Source organism: Macaca nemestrina, chromosome X, assembly GCF_043159975.1.
Source record: "Macaca nemestrina isolate mMacNem1 chromosome X, mMacNem.hap1, whole genome shotgun sequence".
Taxonomy (NCBI): Eukaryota; Metazoa; Chordata; class Mammalia; order Primates; family Cercopithecidae; genus Macaca; species Macaca nemestrina.
The window spans coordinates 34,878,113-34,890,127 of NC_092145.1; the positions used below are offsets into that span (position 1 = coordinate 34,878,113).

The following is a 12,015-nucleotide window of genomic DNA, read 5'->3' on the forward strand; positions in this document are numbered from 1 at the left end:
AGTGCTGGGATTTCAGGTGTGAGCCACCGCGCCCAGCCTTACTAATGTTTTTTATACTGATTACACATTGAAATAATACTTGAATTAAAATATTAAAGTTTTTGTTGGTTTCTTTTTTTTTTAATGAGGTTACTAGAACATTTAGAATTACCCATGTAGATCACTTATATGTCTGTTGGACAATACTGCTGTAGAGCATGGTTCTGAAGGAAACTTCATGAATGGCCCAGGTTGCCTTGAAGCCACATGTTATTACTGAGCTTGGGCCCAGCTTTTGATCTGAAGCAGTGGTTCTCAAAGTTTGGTCCCCAAACAGCATCATCAGCATTACCTGGGAATTCTCAGACTATACCCAGGAACTACAGAATCGGAACTCTGGGGGTAGGGGCAGCAATCTGTGTTTTAACACGACCCCTAAGAGCTTTTGATGAACACTAAGGTTTGAGAACCACTGGTTTCAAGCAACAGAGGAAGAAGCTGAGCTTCACCTCCTGTCACACCAGCCTTAATTCACTAGCTTGGGTTTGTTTCAGGTAAACTGAAAGGGACAGCAAGGGCTGGGCTGGGGAGGAGAGTAGAACTCACAGGGGCTGAGGCCTAGAGGGGAAAAATGCATAAAGGAAAAAGTCGGGTCCAAAAGGATGCAAACATGATACCATGTATATGACTTCTAGGAAAACATACAAATGACCACCATAAATTGATTGTGGGTAAGTCATGTGCATGTAAGAGATGCATACAAATGTAGCATACAGAATACAGAGAGGTGTGCATTCGAAAGACAAGCATATTTGTGGCTGGGCGCAGTGGCTCACCCCTGTAATCCCATGCATACAAATGTAGCATACAGAATACAGAGAGGTGTGCATTTGAAAGACAAGCATATTTGTGGCTGGGAGCAGTGGCTCACCCGTGTAATCCCAGCACTCTGGGAGTCCAAGGCGGGCAGATCATCTGAGGTCAGGAGCTTGAGACAAGCCTGGCCAACATGGTGAAACCCCGTCTCTACTAAAAATACAAAAATTAGCCAGGCGTGGTGGTGCACACCTATAATCCCAGCTGCTCAGGAGGCTGAGGCAGGAGAATCGCTTGAACCTGGGAGGCGGAGGCAGCAGTGAGCCAAGATCGCGCCACTGCACTCCAGCCTGGGCAACAAGAGCAAAACTGCATCTCATAAAAACAAAAACAAAAGAAGAACATTTGAGATGATGGTTACCTCTCAGGGAAAGAAAGGGAGGAGCATTCTAGTAGAGAAGGCTCCACAGCAGACATCAACTGTATTTGTAATATTTCTTAAGCTGAATAGTAGACACATGGGTGTTTATAGTAATGTTTTCTACAATTTTATGTAGGTCTGAAATATTTCTAAAGCGGGAGGGGGAAGCATAGCAGTTCTTCCCACACCACTGGGCAGGACTTAGAGGAGTCTGAGAATTCTAGAACCCAACCTGGCCTTTGAGGTCATTATGAAGGTACATTTGTCATGGAAGGAGATAAACCATTAAATAAAACATGCTGTATTCGTTGAGCTAAACATTTCAAATATTTAGGCATATGGTATGTGGATCCCAAGTTGAACTCTTGTTCTAAACCCCGAAAATGTTACAGGTGAGCCAGGCTCAATATCTGGCCTGTAACCCCTTTTCCTTCCTCCCTCCATGCCACTTTGTTACCTGAGCATAGTGGGGCCCCTTGCTTCTGAAAAGCGCTTGTTCCAGTAGCCCATCTTCCTATAGGACTTGGACTTCGTCCCTGACCCAGGCTAGAGTGCAACCACCAACCACCTTGTCTCTTCTGCTCGCCCCCAACCACACCCCTCTTTGCTCTCTAGGTGTTCAAATGCAAAACCTCTGCAATGGCCCTTCTCCCACATACCAAATATCAATGCACACCTGAAAGCCATCACTTTGGTCAGGCACACCTGCGTGGACGCCCTTTATTCGCAGCCCCACCTCTTAAGAACAGTTTATTTCTCTGACAACCTTCAGCTCTTGAGTTGTCTCTCCTATTTGATTTCCTTCCCCGTTACAGACAGGGAAGGACTACAGAACAGGTTCCATTGTATTTGTCATGTAGGGAAGATCAAGGAAGCTACAAAGGAGCTGAAAACTTGTCAGAATGAGCCTCTGGGTATTTAAAAATGAAATAAGAAAACCTCTTCATTTAAAAACAGAGCTTTGCTCTCGCCTGCCTACCCTCTCCCTTTCTTGCTCACGATTTTGCTCGCCCTCTCCTCGAGGATCAAGGGGGCTCTGACCACAGCCTGTGGCTGGGAAGGAAGACAGGCGGTGGCTCAGGGAAAACGAGGCTGCAGTGATGGTGGTAGGAAGATGTCCGGCAAGGACAAGCAGCAGGAGCAAACTATCACCAAGGACCTGGTCGTGACCAAGTATAAGATGGGGGAACGACATAGCCAACCAGGTACTTCAGTCCTTGGTAGAAGCATCTAGCTCAGGCGTATCGGTACTGAGCCTGTGTGAGAAAGATGATGCCATGATTATGGAAGAAATAGGGAAAATCTTCAAGAAAAAAATAGAAATGAAAAAAGGTATTGCTTTTCCCACCAGCATTTCAGTAAATAACTGTGTATGTCACTTCTCCCCTTTGAAGAGCAACCAGGATTATATTCTCAAGGAAGGTGACTTGGTAAAACTTGACCTCGGGGTCCATGTGGATGGCTTCATCGCTAATGTAGCTCATAGTTTTGTAGTTGATGTAGCTCAGGGACCCAAGTAACAGGGAGGAAAGCAGATGTTATTAAGGCAATTCACTTTTGTGATGCAGCTGTCCTATGCCTGGTCAAACCTGGAAACCAGAACACACAAGTGACAGAAACCCTGAACAAAGCTGCCCACTCACTTACCTGCATGCCAATAGAAGGCATGCTGTCACATCAGTTGAAGGAGCATGTCGTCGATGGAGAAAAAACCATTATCCAGAATCCCACAGACCAGCAGAAGAAGGACCATGAAAAAGCAGAATTGGCGGTACATGAAGTATATGCTGTGGATGTTCTCATCAGCTCAGAAGAGGGCAAGGCCAAGGATGCAGGACAGAGAACCATTATTTACAAATGAGACCCCTCTAAACAGCACGGACTGAAAATGAAAACTTCACGTGCCTTCTTCAGTGAGGTGGAAAGGCGTTTTGATGCTATGCCATTTACTTTAAGAACATTTGAAGATGAGAAGAAGGCTCAGATGGGTGTGGCACAGTGCACCAAGCATGAACTGCTGCAACTATTTAATGTTCTCTATAAGAAGGAAGGCGAATTTCTTGCCCAGTTTAAATGTACAGTTCTGCTCATGCCCATTGGCCTCATGCAGATAACCAGTGGTCCCTTTGAGCCTGACCTCTACAAGTCTGAGATGGAGGTCCAGGATGCAGAGCTAAAGGCTCTCCTCCAGAGTTCTGCAAGTCAAAAAACCCAGAAAAAGAAAAAGAAAAAAAAAAGGCCTGCAAGACTGCAGAGAAAGCCACCAGTGGGGAAACATTAGAAGAAAATGAAGCTGGGGACTAGGTGGGTCCCATCTCCCCAGCTTGTTGCTCCTACCTCATCCCCTTCCCACCACACCCCAGGCTCTGTGAAGTATAGTTCTTCTTCTCCACCTAGGACCACCAGCAGAGCAGGGGTCTCCCTGCCCCCATCCCATTTCCCCAACCCACTCCCTTCCAACAACCAGCTCCAACTGAATGGTCTTGGGAGGCGTGGCTTCCCAACCACAGAAGACTAAATGAAAAAAAAAAGAAATTGAATAATAAAATCAGGAGTCAAAAAATAAAATAAAAACAGAGCTTTGATTCCAAGTCTTTGCTATCGTGAATAGTGCCGCAATAAACATACGTGTGCATGTGTCTTTATAGCAGCATGATTTATAATCCTTTGGGTATATACCCAGTAATGGGATGGCTGGGTCATATGGTACATCTAGTTCTAGATCCTTGAGGAATCGCCATACTGTTTTCCATAATGGTTGAACTAGTTTACAATCCCACCAACAGTGTAAAAGTGTTCCTATTTCTCCACATCCTCTCCAGCACCTGTTGTTTCCTGACTTTTTAATGATCGCCATTCTAACTGGTGTGAGATGGTATCTCATTGTGGTTTTGATTTGCATTTCTCTGATGGCCAGTGATGATGAGCATTTTTTCATGTGTCTGTTGGCTGTATGAATGTCTTCTTTTGAGAAATGTCTGTTCATATCCTTTGCCCACTTTCTGATGGGGTTGTTTGTTTTTTCTTGTAAATTTGAGTTCTTTGTAGGTTCTGGATATTAGCCCTTTGTCAGATGAGTAGATTGCAAAAATTTTCTCCCATTCCGTAGGTTGCCTGTTCACTCTGATGGTAGTTTCTTTTGCTGTGCAGAAGCTCTTTAGTTTAATGAGATCCGATTTGTCAATTTTGGCTTTTCCTGCCGTTGCTTTTGGTGTTTTAGACATGAAGTCTTTGCCCATGCCTATGTCCTGAATGGTACTACCTAGGTTGTCCTCTAGGGTGTTTATGGTATTAGGTCTAACATTTAAGTCTCTAATCCATCTTGAATTAATTTTCGTATAAGGAGTAAGGAAAGGATCCAGTTTCAGCTTTCTACTTATGGCTAGCCAATTTTCCCAGCACCATTTATTAAATAGGGAATCCTTTCCCCATTTCTTGTTTCTCTCAGGTTTGTCAAAGATCAGATGGCTGTAGATGTGTGGTATTATTTCTGAGGACTCTGTTCTGTTCCATTGGTCTATATCTCTGTTTTGGTACCAGTACCATGCTGTTTTGGTTACTGTAGCCTTGTAGTATAGTTTGAAGTCAGGTAGTGTGATGCCTCCAGCTTTGTTCTTTTGACTTAGGATTGTCTTGGAGATGCGGGCTCTTTTTTGGTTCCATATGAACTTTAAAGCAGTTTTTTCCAATTCTGTGAAGAAACTCATTGGTAGCTTGATGGGGATGGCATTGAATCTATAAATAACCTTGGGCAGTATGGCCATTTTCAAGATATTGATTCTTCCTATCCATGAGCATGGTATGTTCTTCCTTTTGTTTGTGTCCTCTTTTATTTCACTGAGCATTGGTTTGTAGTTCTCCTTGAACCCAAATGTCCATCAGTGACAGACTGGATTAAGAAAATGTGGCACATATACACCATGGAATACTATGCAGCCATAAAATGTGGCACATATACACCATGCAATACTATGCAGCCATAAAAAAGGATGAGTTTGTGTCCTTTGTAGGGACATGGATGCAGCTGGAAACCATCATTCTTAGCAAACTATCACAAGAACAGAAAACCAAACACCGCATGTTCTCACTCATAGGTGGGAACTGAACAATGAGATCACTTGGACTCGGGAAGGGGAACATCACACACCGGGGCCTATCATGGGGAGGGGGGAGGGGGAAGGGATTGCATTGGGAGTTATACCTGATGTAAATGACGAGTTGATGGGTGCTGATGAGTTGATGGTTGCAGCACACCAACATGGCACAAGTATACATATGTAACAAACCTGCACGTTATGCACATGTACCCTAGAACTCAAAGTATAATAATAATTAAAAAAAAAGTAAAAAAACAAAAAACAAAAAACAGAGCTTTGTTGTTAACTGTGGAAAAGAAATTCTTAATGGAGATTTATAAGACTGATAATTACCTAATAGAGATCCACTGTGAGAAAAGGGAGGAAGGAGTGAAATAGCTATGAGGATTACCTGGATAAGGGGCATCTACCTACATGAACTGTTTGCTTTGGGAATGCAAAACAAATCAAATCCAGTCAATTGAAAACCTAGCATTATCAACAAGGCAGATACCATTATCAGAAAAAAAAAAAAAAAAAGATGTTTTACGGCTGGGTGCAGTGGCTCACACCTGTAATCTCAGCACTTTGGGAGGCCAATGAGGGAAGATCTCTTGAGTCCTTGAGTATAGAGTGTAGTGTAGTGTTAGTAGAGTAGAGTATAGTGTTAGTCCACTGTTTCTTTGTTGACTTTCTGTCTTGATGACCTGTCTAGTGCTATCGTTGGAATACTGAAGTCCTATAGTATTATTGCATCACTGTCTCATTTCTTAGGTCTAGTAGTAATTGTTTTATAAATTTGGGAGCTCCAGTGTTAGGTGCATATATATTTAGAACTGTGATATTTTCCTGTTGACTAGTCCATTTATCATGGACTTGTGAGACCCCTGTCTCTACAACAACAACAACAAAAAAAAATTTAATTAGCTGGGCATGATGAGGCACAGCTGTAATCCCAGCTACTCAGAAGGCTGAGGCAGGAGAATCGCTTGAACCTGGGAGGCAAAGGTTATAGTGAGCCGAGATCACCCCACTGCACTCCAGCCTGGGTGACCGAGTGAGACTCCATCTCAAAAAAAAAAAAAAAAAAAAAAGTACATTGTACAAACATAAAGGTTTTTTGTCTACAGCAGTGTATCCAGCATCATGGATGGCCCTTAAATGAGAGCAGAAACTTCATAGGCCATGATGAGGATTCAAGGAAAAAGGGATGTGAAGGCCCTATATAGACAGTCAAGACCTAGGCATGTAGGAAAAAAAATAACATTAATGGTAACAGTTATTCCAAAACCCATGGGATTTATTTAACAAACATTTACCAAACACCTGCCTTGTGATAGACACCATGGGTGTTAGAAACTAGAGGAAGGCCTGGACATTCCCCTTAAGGGGCCTATGCTTTTGGTGGAGCTAAACAATGTCTACACATATCACTGTAAATTCAAGATAGCCTCTAGTGAACGTAGTGATGTGGGGAGATATAGAAAAGAAGGCTTCTTGGAGGTGATGAATTTTGAGCCAGACTGTAAAGGAGAATTTTAGACATTTTTTTCAGGGGTGTTCTCTGCTACTTCCAAAATTAAATGGTAATCTCTTCAGGTTGTATGGCCTTGGGTCCCTCCCCCATCCCACCCTGTCCCTAGTGATGAGTTTGCAAAGAGAAAGGACTTGGCCACTTTTCTTGACTGACAGAGGAAGTCTGGTGGAGAAAGAAAACACATTTCCCCAAGCAAATCTGAAATTCTGGATTGTGCCAACTTCCTTGTTTGGAGAAGATCAGATATCACAGGTGGGATAGCTAGGGATAAATATAGGCACCAACTATACACCAGAGATAGAGAATGTTACATCCTGGTTGGGTTTGCATCTACAGGCAGCAGGCTCAGGCAGATAACCAAGGATATGGAGACTACTATTCCATAGAATTCTGAATCATGTACTTGCCATGAAGAGAGCCCCAATGTGGGAGCTAGGAGGAGACTCTTTCTCAGTTTTACTTCAGGTATTTCTTGAAAATACACCTGCTCAGATTTTTTTTCCTCCTTTGTTTGCTGATGCCAACCAGTTCCCCTCCCAGAGACTTGGAGCCAGTTCCAAGCACCTGGTGAGATAGTGTGCTGCCACTACAACAGAACCATCTCCAGGATCCACTTCACTTCTTTACAACAGCTTGCTCTATGACAAGTCCAGTGCCCAATCCTACCTCCCTGCACAAAGAAGAAGATTCAGGTGCACACTTCTTTGCCAAAAACTTTAATATTGGCAGTAGTCTTTATGTTGTGTTTCAGTCCCACTGATAAGTCCAGGAGGCAACTGGAGAAGAAATGATTGCATATAAACTACAGTCTTGGCAAATATATCAGAATATCAACACTATATATAGCTGGAAGGCATTGGCTTCCAGAAGTCTTGGCCAAATCCCCTAGAGGGGCACAGGAATGATGGCAGGGAGGCACTAGGATGGGGACCATGGAGAGTTCTGCTCTCTTTGGGTTCCGCATGTCAAACAATCACCAGCTACAAATGACAGTTCCAAAAGACTCAGCATTGGTACATTAGAAAATACCCAATAAATGTGGTAAACATAAATCCATGACTTAATAAATGAAGTGAACAAGTTTACATAAAAAGTAAAGACAAAGGAGGGCACTGATTAGGAAAGAGGAAGAGAATGGTGGCAGAAAGTAGTATCTGTTTGTCCTGGGAGTCAGATCTAGTTTACAGGGTAAAGAACAAACTCCCTAGCATTGTATTGTATTCATGACCCCAATATGATTTTCAGACCCATTTGCTACTCTGCCCAGTAATCGAGCCCTTTCCTTAAACACACACACACACACACACACACACACACACACACGCACACACACCTCTACCACCGTTCATACTGTTTCCTTTACTTGCAGTGATCTCTCTGCTTTCCCCACCCCTTTACTCCTAGTGATCTTTCAGGAAGTGAAATGCTTCCTCTTGAGCACCTCCCCAAGTACCAACAAACCTTCCTCCTTTCTTCCTCCTAACTTACCACTCTTTCTCCTGATATCCATAGCACCTTTTGCTTATCCCCGTTTTGGAACTTGACATCTTATGTCATCCTTGTACAAACATCTATCTTCCCCTCTAGACCATGAACTAGATAGATCAAGGCACCATGAGTATCCAGCTTCTAACATAACAACAAACATATAGTAGGTGCTCAATACATGCTGAGTAAATGACTGAATGACCAGGGTCTGAAGTGTCTCTCCTGCAGCTTCAAGTAGACAGCTCAGCTCTTCACAACCTGAGAAGACACTTGTCTGGTGTGGTGGGGGTGGAGTGTGTGTGTGTGTGCGCGTGTGTGTGTGTGTCGTAATATCCTAGGTCATCTAAAATGAATAGTAATGGTCCAGTTGCAAGCAGTGGAGCAAAAATGAATGGACAATATTCCCATGTAAAAGAAGTGAATTTAGCCACAGACCTTACACCCTTCACAGAAATTAATTTAAAAAGGGTCATAGACTTAAATGTGAAACACAAAACTATACAAGTACTAGAAGATAACTCAGGAGAAAATCTAGATGACCTTGAGTTTGGACATGGCTTTTTAGATACAACACCAAAGGCATAATCTATGAAAGAAATAATTGATAAGCTGGACTTCATTAAAATTAAAAATTCCTGCTTTGTGTAAGAAACTGTCAGAGAACTAAAAGACAAGCCTCAGACTGGGAAAAAATGTTTGCAAAAGATAACTGATAAAAGACTGTTATTCAAAATATGCAAAAGATAACTGATAAAAGACTGTTATTCAAAATATGCAAAAAACTCTTAAAACTCAGCAATAAGAAAACTACTAACAACTCAAGGAAAAAACTACAAGTACAAAATTACAGTTAGGATGTATTAGTCCATTTTTATACTGCTATAAAGAACTGCCTGAGACTGGGTAATTTATAATTCATAAAGGAAGAGGTTTAATTGAATCACAGTTCAGCACGGCTGGGGAGGCCTCAGGAAACTTACAATCATGGTGGAAGGTGAAGGGGAAGCAAAGCACCTTCTTCACAAGGTGCAGGAAGGAGAAGTACTGAGTGAAGGGGGAAGAGCCCCATATAAAACCATTAAATCTCATGATAACTCACTATCACCAGAACAGCGTGGGGGAAACCGCCCCCATGATTCAATTACCTTCACCTTGTCTCCCCTTGACATATGGGGATTATGAGGATTACAATTCAAGTTGAGATTTGGGTGAGAACACAAAGCCTAACCATATCACAGGAAGAATAAGTTCTGCTATTTTAATGCACAGTAAAGTAACTAGAGCAAATAACAATGTAGTGCATATTTCAATATTGCTAGAAGAGATTTTTAGTGTCATCACCAAAAAGAAATAATAAATGTTTAAAGTAGTGAATATACAACTAAAAGAAATAGAGAACCAAGAGCAAACCAATCCCAAAGCTAGCAGAAGACAAGAAATAACCAAAATCAAAGATGAACTGAAGGGGACTGAGATGAAAAAAACATTCAAAAGATCAACAAATCTGAGAGTTGGTTTTTTGAAAAAATTAATAAAATACATAGGCCACCATCTAGACTAATAAAGAAGAAAATAGATCCAATGAAACACAATTAGAAATGACAAAGGGTATACTACCACTGGCCCCAAAGAAATACAACCATCAGAGAATATTATGAACACCTCTATACACACAAACTAGAAAATCTAGAAGAAATGGATAAATTATTGGACACATACACCCTCCACAGACTGAACCAGGAAGAAACTGAATCCTTGAATAGAACAATAATGAGCTCCAACATTGAATCAGTAATAAGTAGCCTACCAACCCCAAAAAAACCCAGGACCAGACTGATTCACAACTGAATTCTAACAGATGTACAAAGAAGAGCTGGTGTGATTCCTACTGAAACTATTTCCAAAATTTGAGACGAGACTCCTCCCTAACTCATTCTATGAGACCAGCATCATTCTGATACCAAAACCTAGCAGATACAACAAAAAAAGAAAACTTCAGACCAGTATTCTTGATGAACATCAACAAAATAATGGCAAACTGAACTCAGCAGCACATCAAAAACCATATCCACCATGATTGAGTAGGCTTTATCCCTGGATGCAAGCTTGGTTTAACATACACAAATCAATAAATGTGATTCATCACATAAACAGAACTAAAGAGAAGAACCACGTTATTATCTCAATAGATGCAGAAATGGCTTTCAATCAAATTCAATACCCCTTCATGTTAAAAACTCTCAATAAAATAGATCTTGAAGGAAGATACATCAAAATAATACGAGCCATATACCTCAAATCCACAGCCAATATCAGACTGAATGGGCAAAAGCTGGTGCATTCCCCTTGAAAATCGGCACAAGAAAAGGATGCCCTCCCTTCAACATAGTATTAGAAGTTCTGGCCATAGCAATCAAGCAAGAGAAAGAAAGAAGGGGCATCCAAAATGGGAAGAGAGAAAGCGAAACTATCCCTGTTTTCAGACAATATGATCTTATATCTAGGAAACCCCACAGTCTCAGCCCAAAAGCCCCTTCAGCTGATAAAAACTTTAGCAAAGTCTCAGGATACAAAATTAATGTACAAAAATCACTAGAATTCCTATACACCAACAGCAGTCAAGCTGAGAGTCAAATCAGGAATGCAATCCCATTCACAATTGACACAAAAAGAATAAAATATTATACCTAGGAATACAGTTAACCAGGAAGGTGAAATCTCTACAAGGAGAACTACAAAACACTGCTCACAGAAATCAGAGATGACATAAACGGAAAAACATGCCATGCTTATGGATAGGAAAAACCAATATTGTTAAAATGGTCAGTCATACTGCCCAAAGCAAATTATAGAGTCAATGCTATTTCTATCAAACTACCAGTGACATTCTTCACAGAACTAGAAAAAACTATTTTAAAATTCATTTGGAACCAAAAAAGCCTAAATAGCCAAGGCAATCCTAAGCAAAAAGAACACAGCTGGAGGCATCATGCTTTCCAACTTCAATCTATACTACAGGGCTATGGTAACCAAAACAGCATGGTACTGATACAAAAACAGACATGTAGACCAATGGAACAGAATAGAGAGCCCAGAAATAAGGCTGCACATCTACAACTATCAGATTTTTGACAAAGCTGACAAAAAATAAGCAATGGGGAAAGCATTTCCTATTCAACAAGTAGTGCTGGGAGAACTGGCTAGCCATATGCAGAAGATTGAAACTAGACCCCTTTCTGGCCGGGCACAGTGGCTCACGCATGTAATCCCAGCACTTTGGGAGGCCAAGGCAGGCAAATCACAAGGACAGGAGATCGAGACCATCCTGGCTAACATGGTGAAACCCATCTCTACTAAAGCGTTTCTTGTGGAGTTGATTTCCAGTTTTATTCCACTGTGGTCTGAGAAAGTACTTGATGTGATTTTGATTTTCTTAAATTTACTGAGACTTGTTTTGTAGGCTATCATATGGTCTATCTTGGAGAATGTTCCATGTGCTGATGAACAAAATGTGTATTCTACAGTTGTTGGGCATAATGTTCTATAGATAGCTGTTAAGCCCATTTGCTGTAGAGTATAGTGTTAGTCCACTGTTTCTTTGTTGACTTTCTGTCTTGATGACCTGTCTAGTGCTATCGTTGGAATACTGAAGTCCCATAGTATTATTGCATCACTGTCTCATTTCTTAGGTCTAGTAG

The 12,015-nt window shown here is 41.5% G+C and overlaps 1 pseudogene; it reads left to right on the forward strand.

The window, feature by feature from the left end:
- The first annotated feature begins 2,330 nt into the window (after positions 1-2,330).
- On the forward strand, positions 2,331-3,520 carry LOC105468420 (proliferation-associated protein 2G4 pseudogene; annotated as a pseudogene).
- Positions 3,521-12,015: the final 8,495 nt, after the last annotated feature.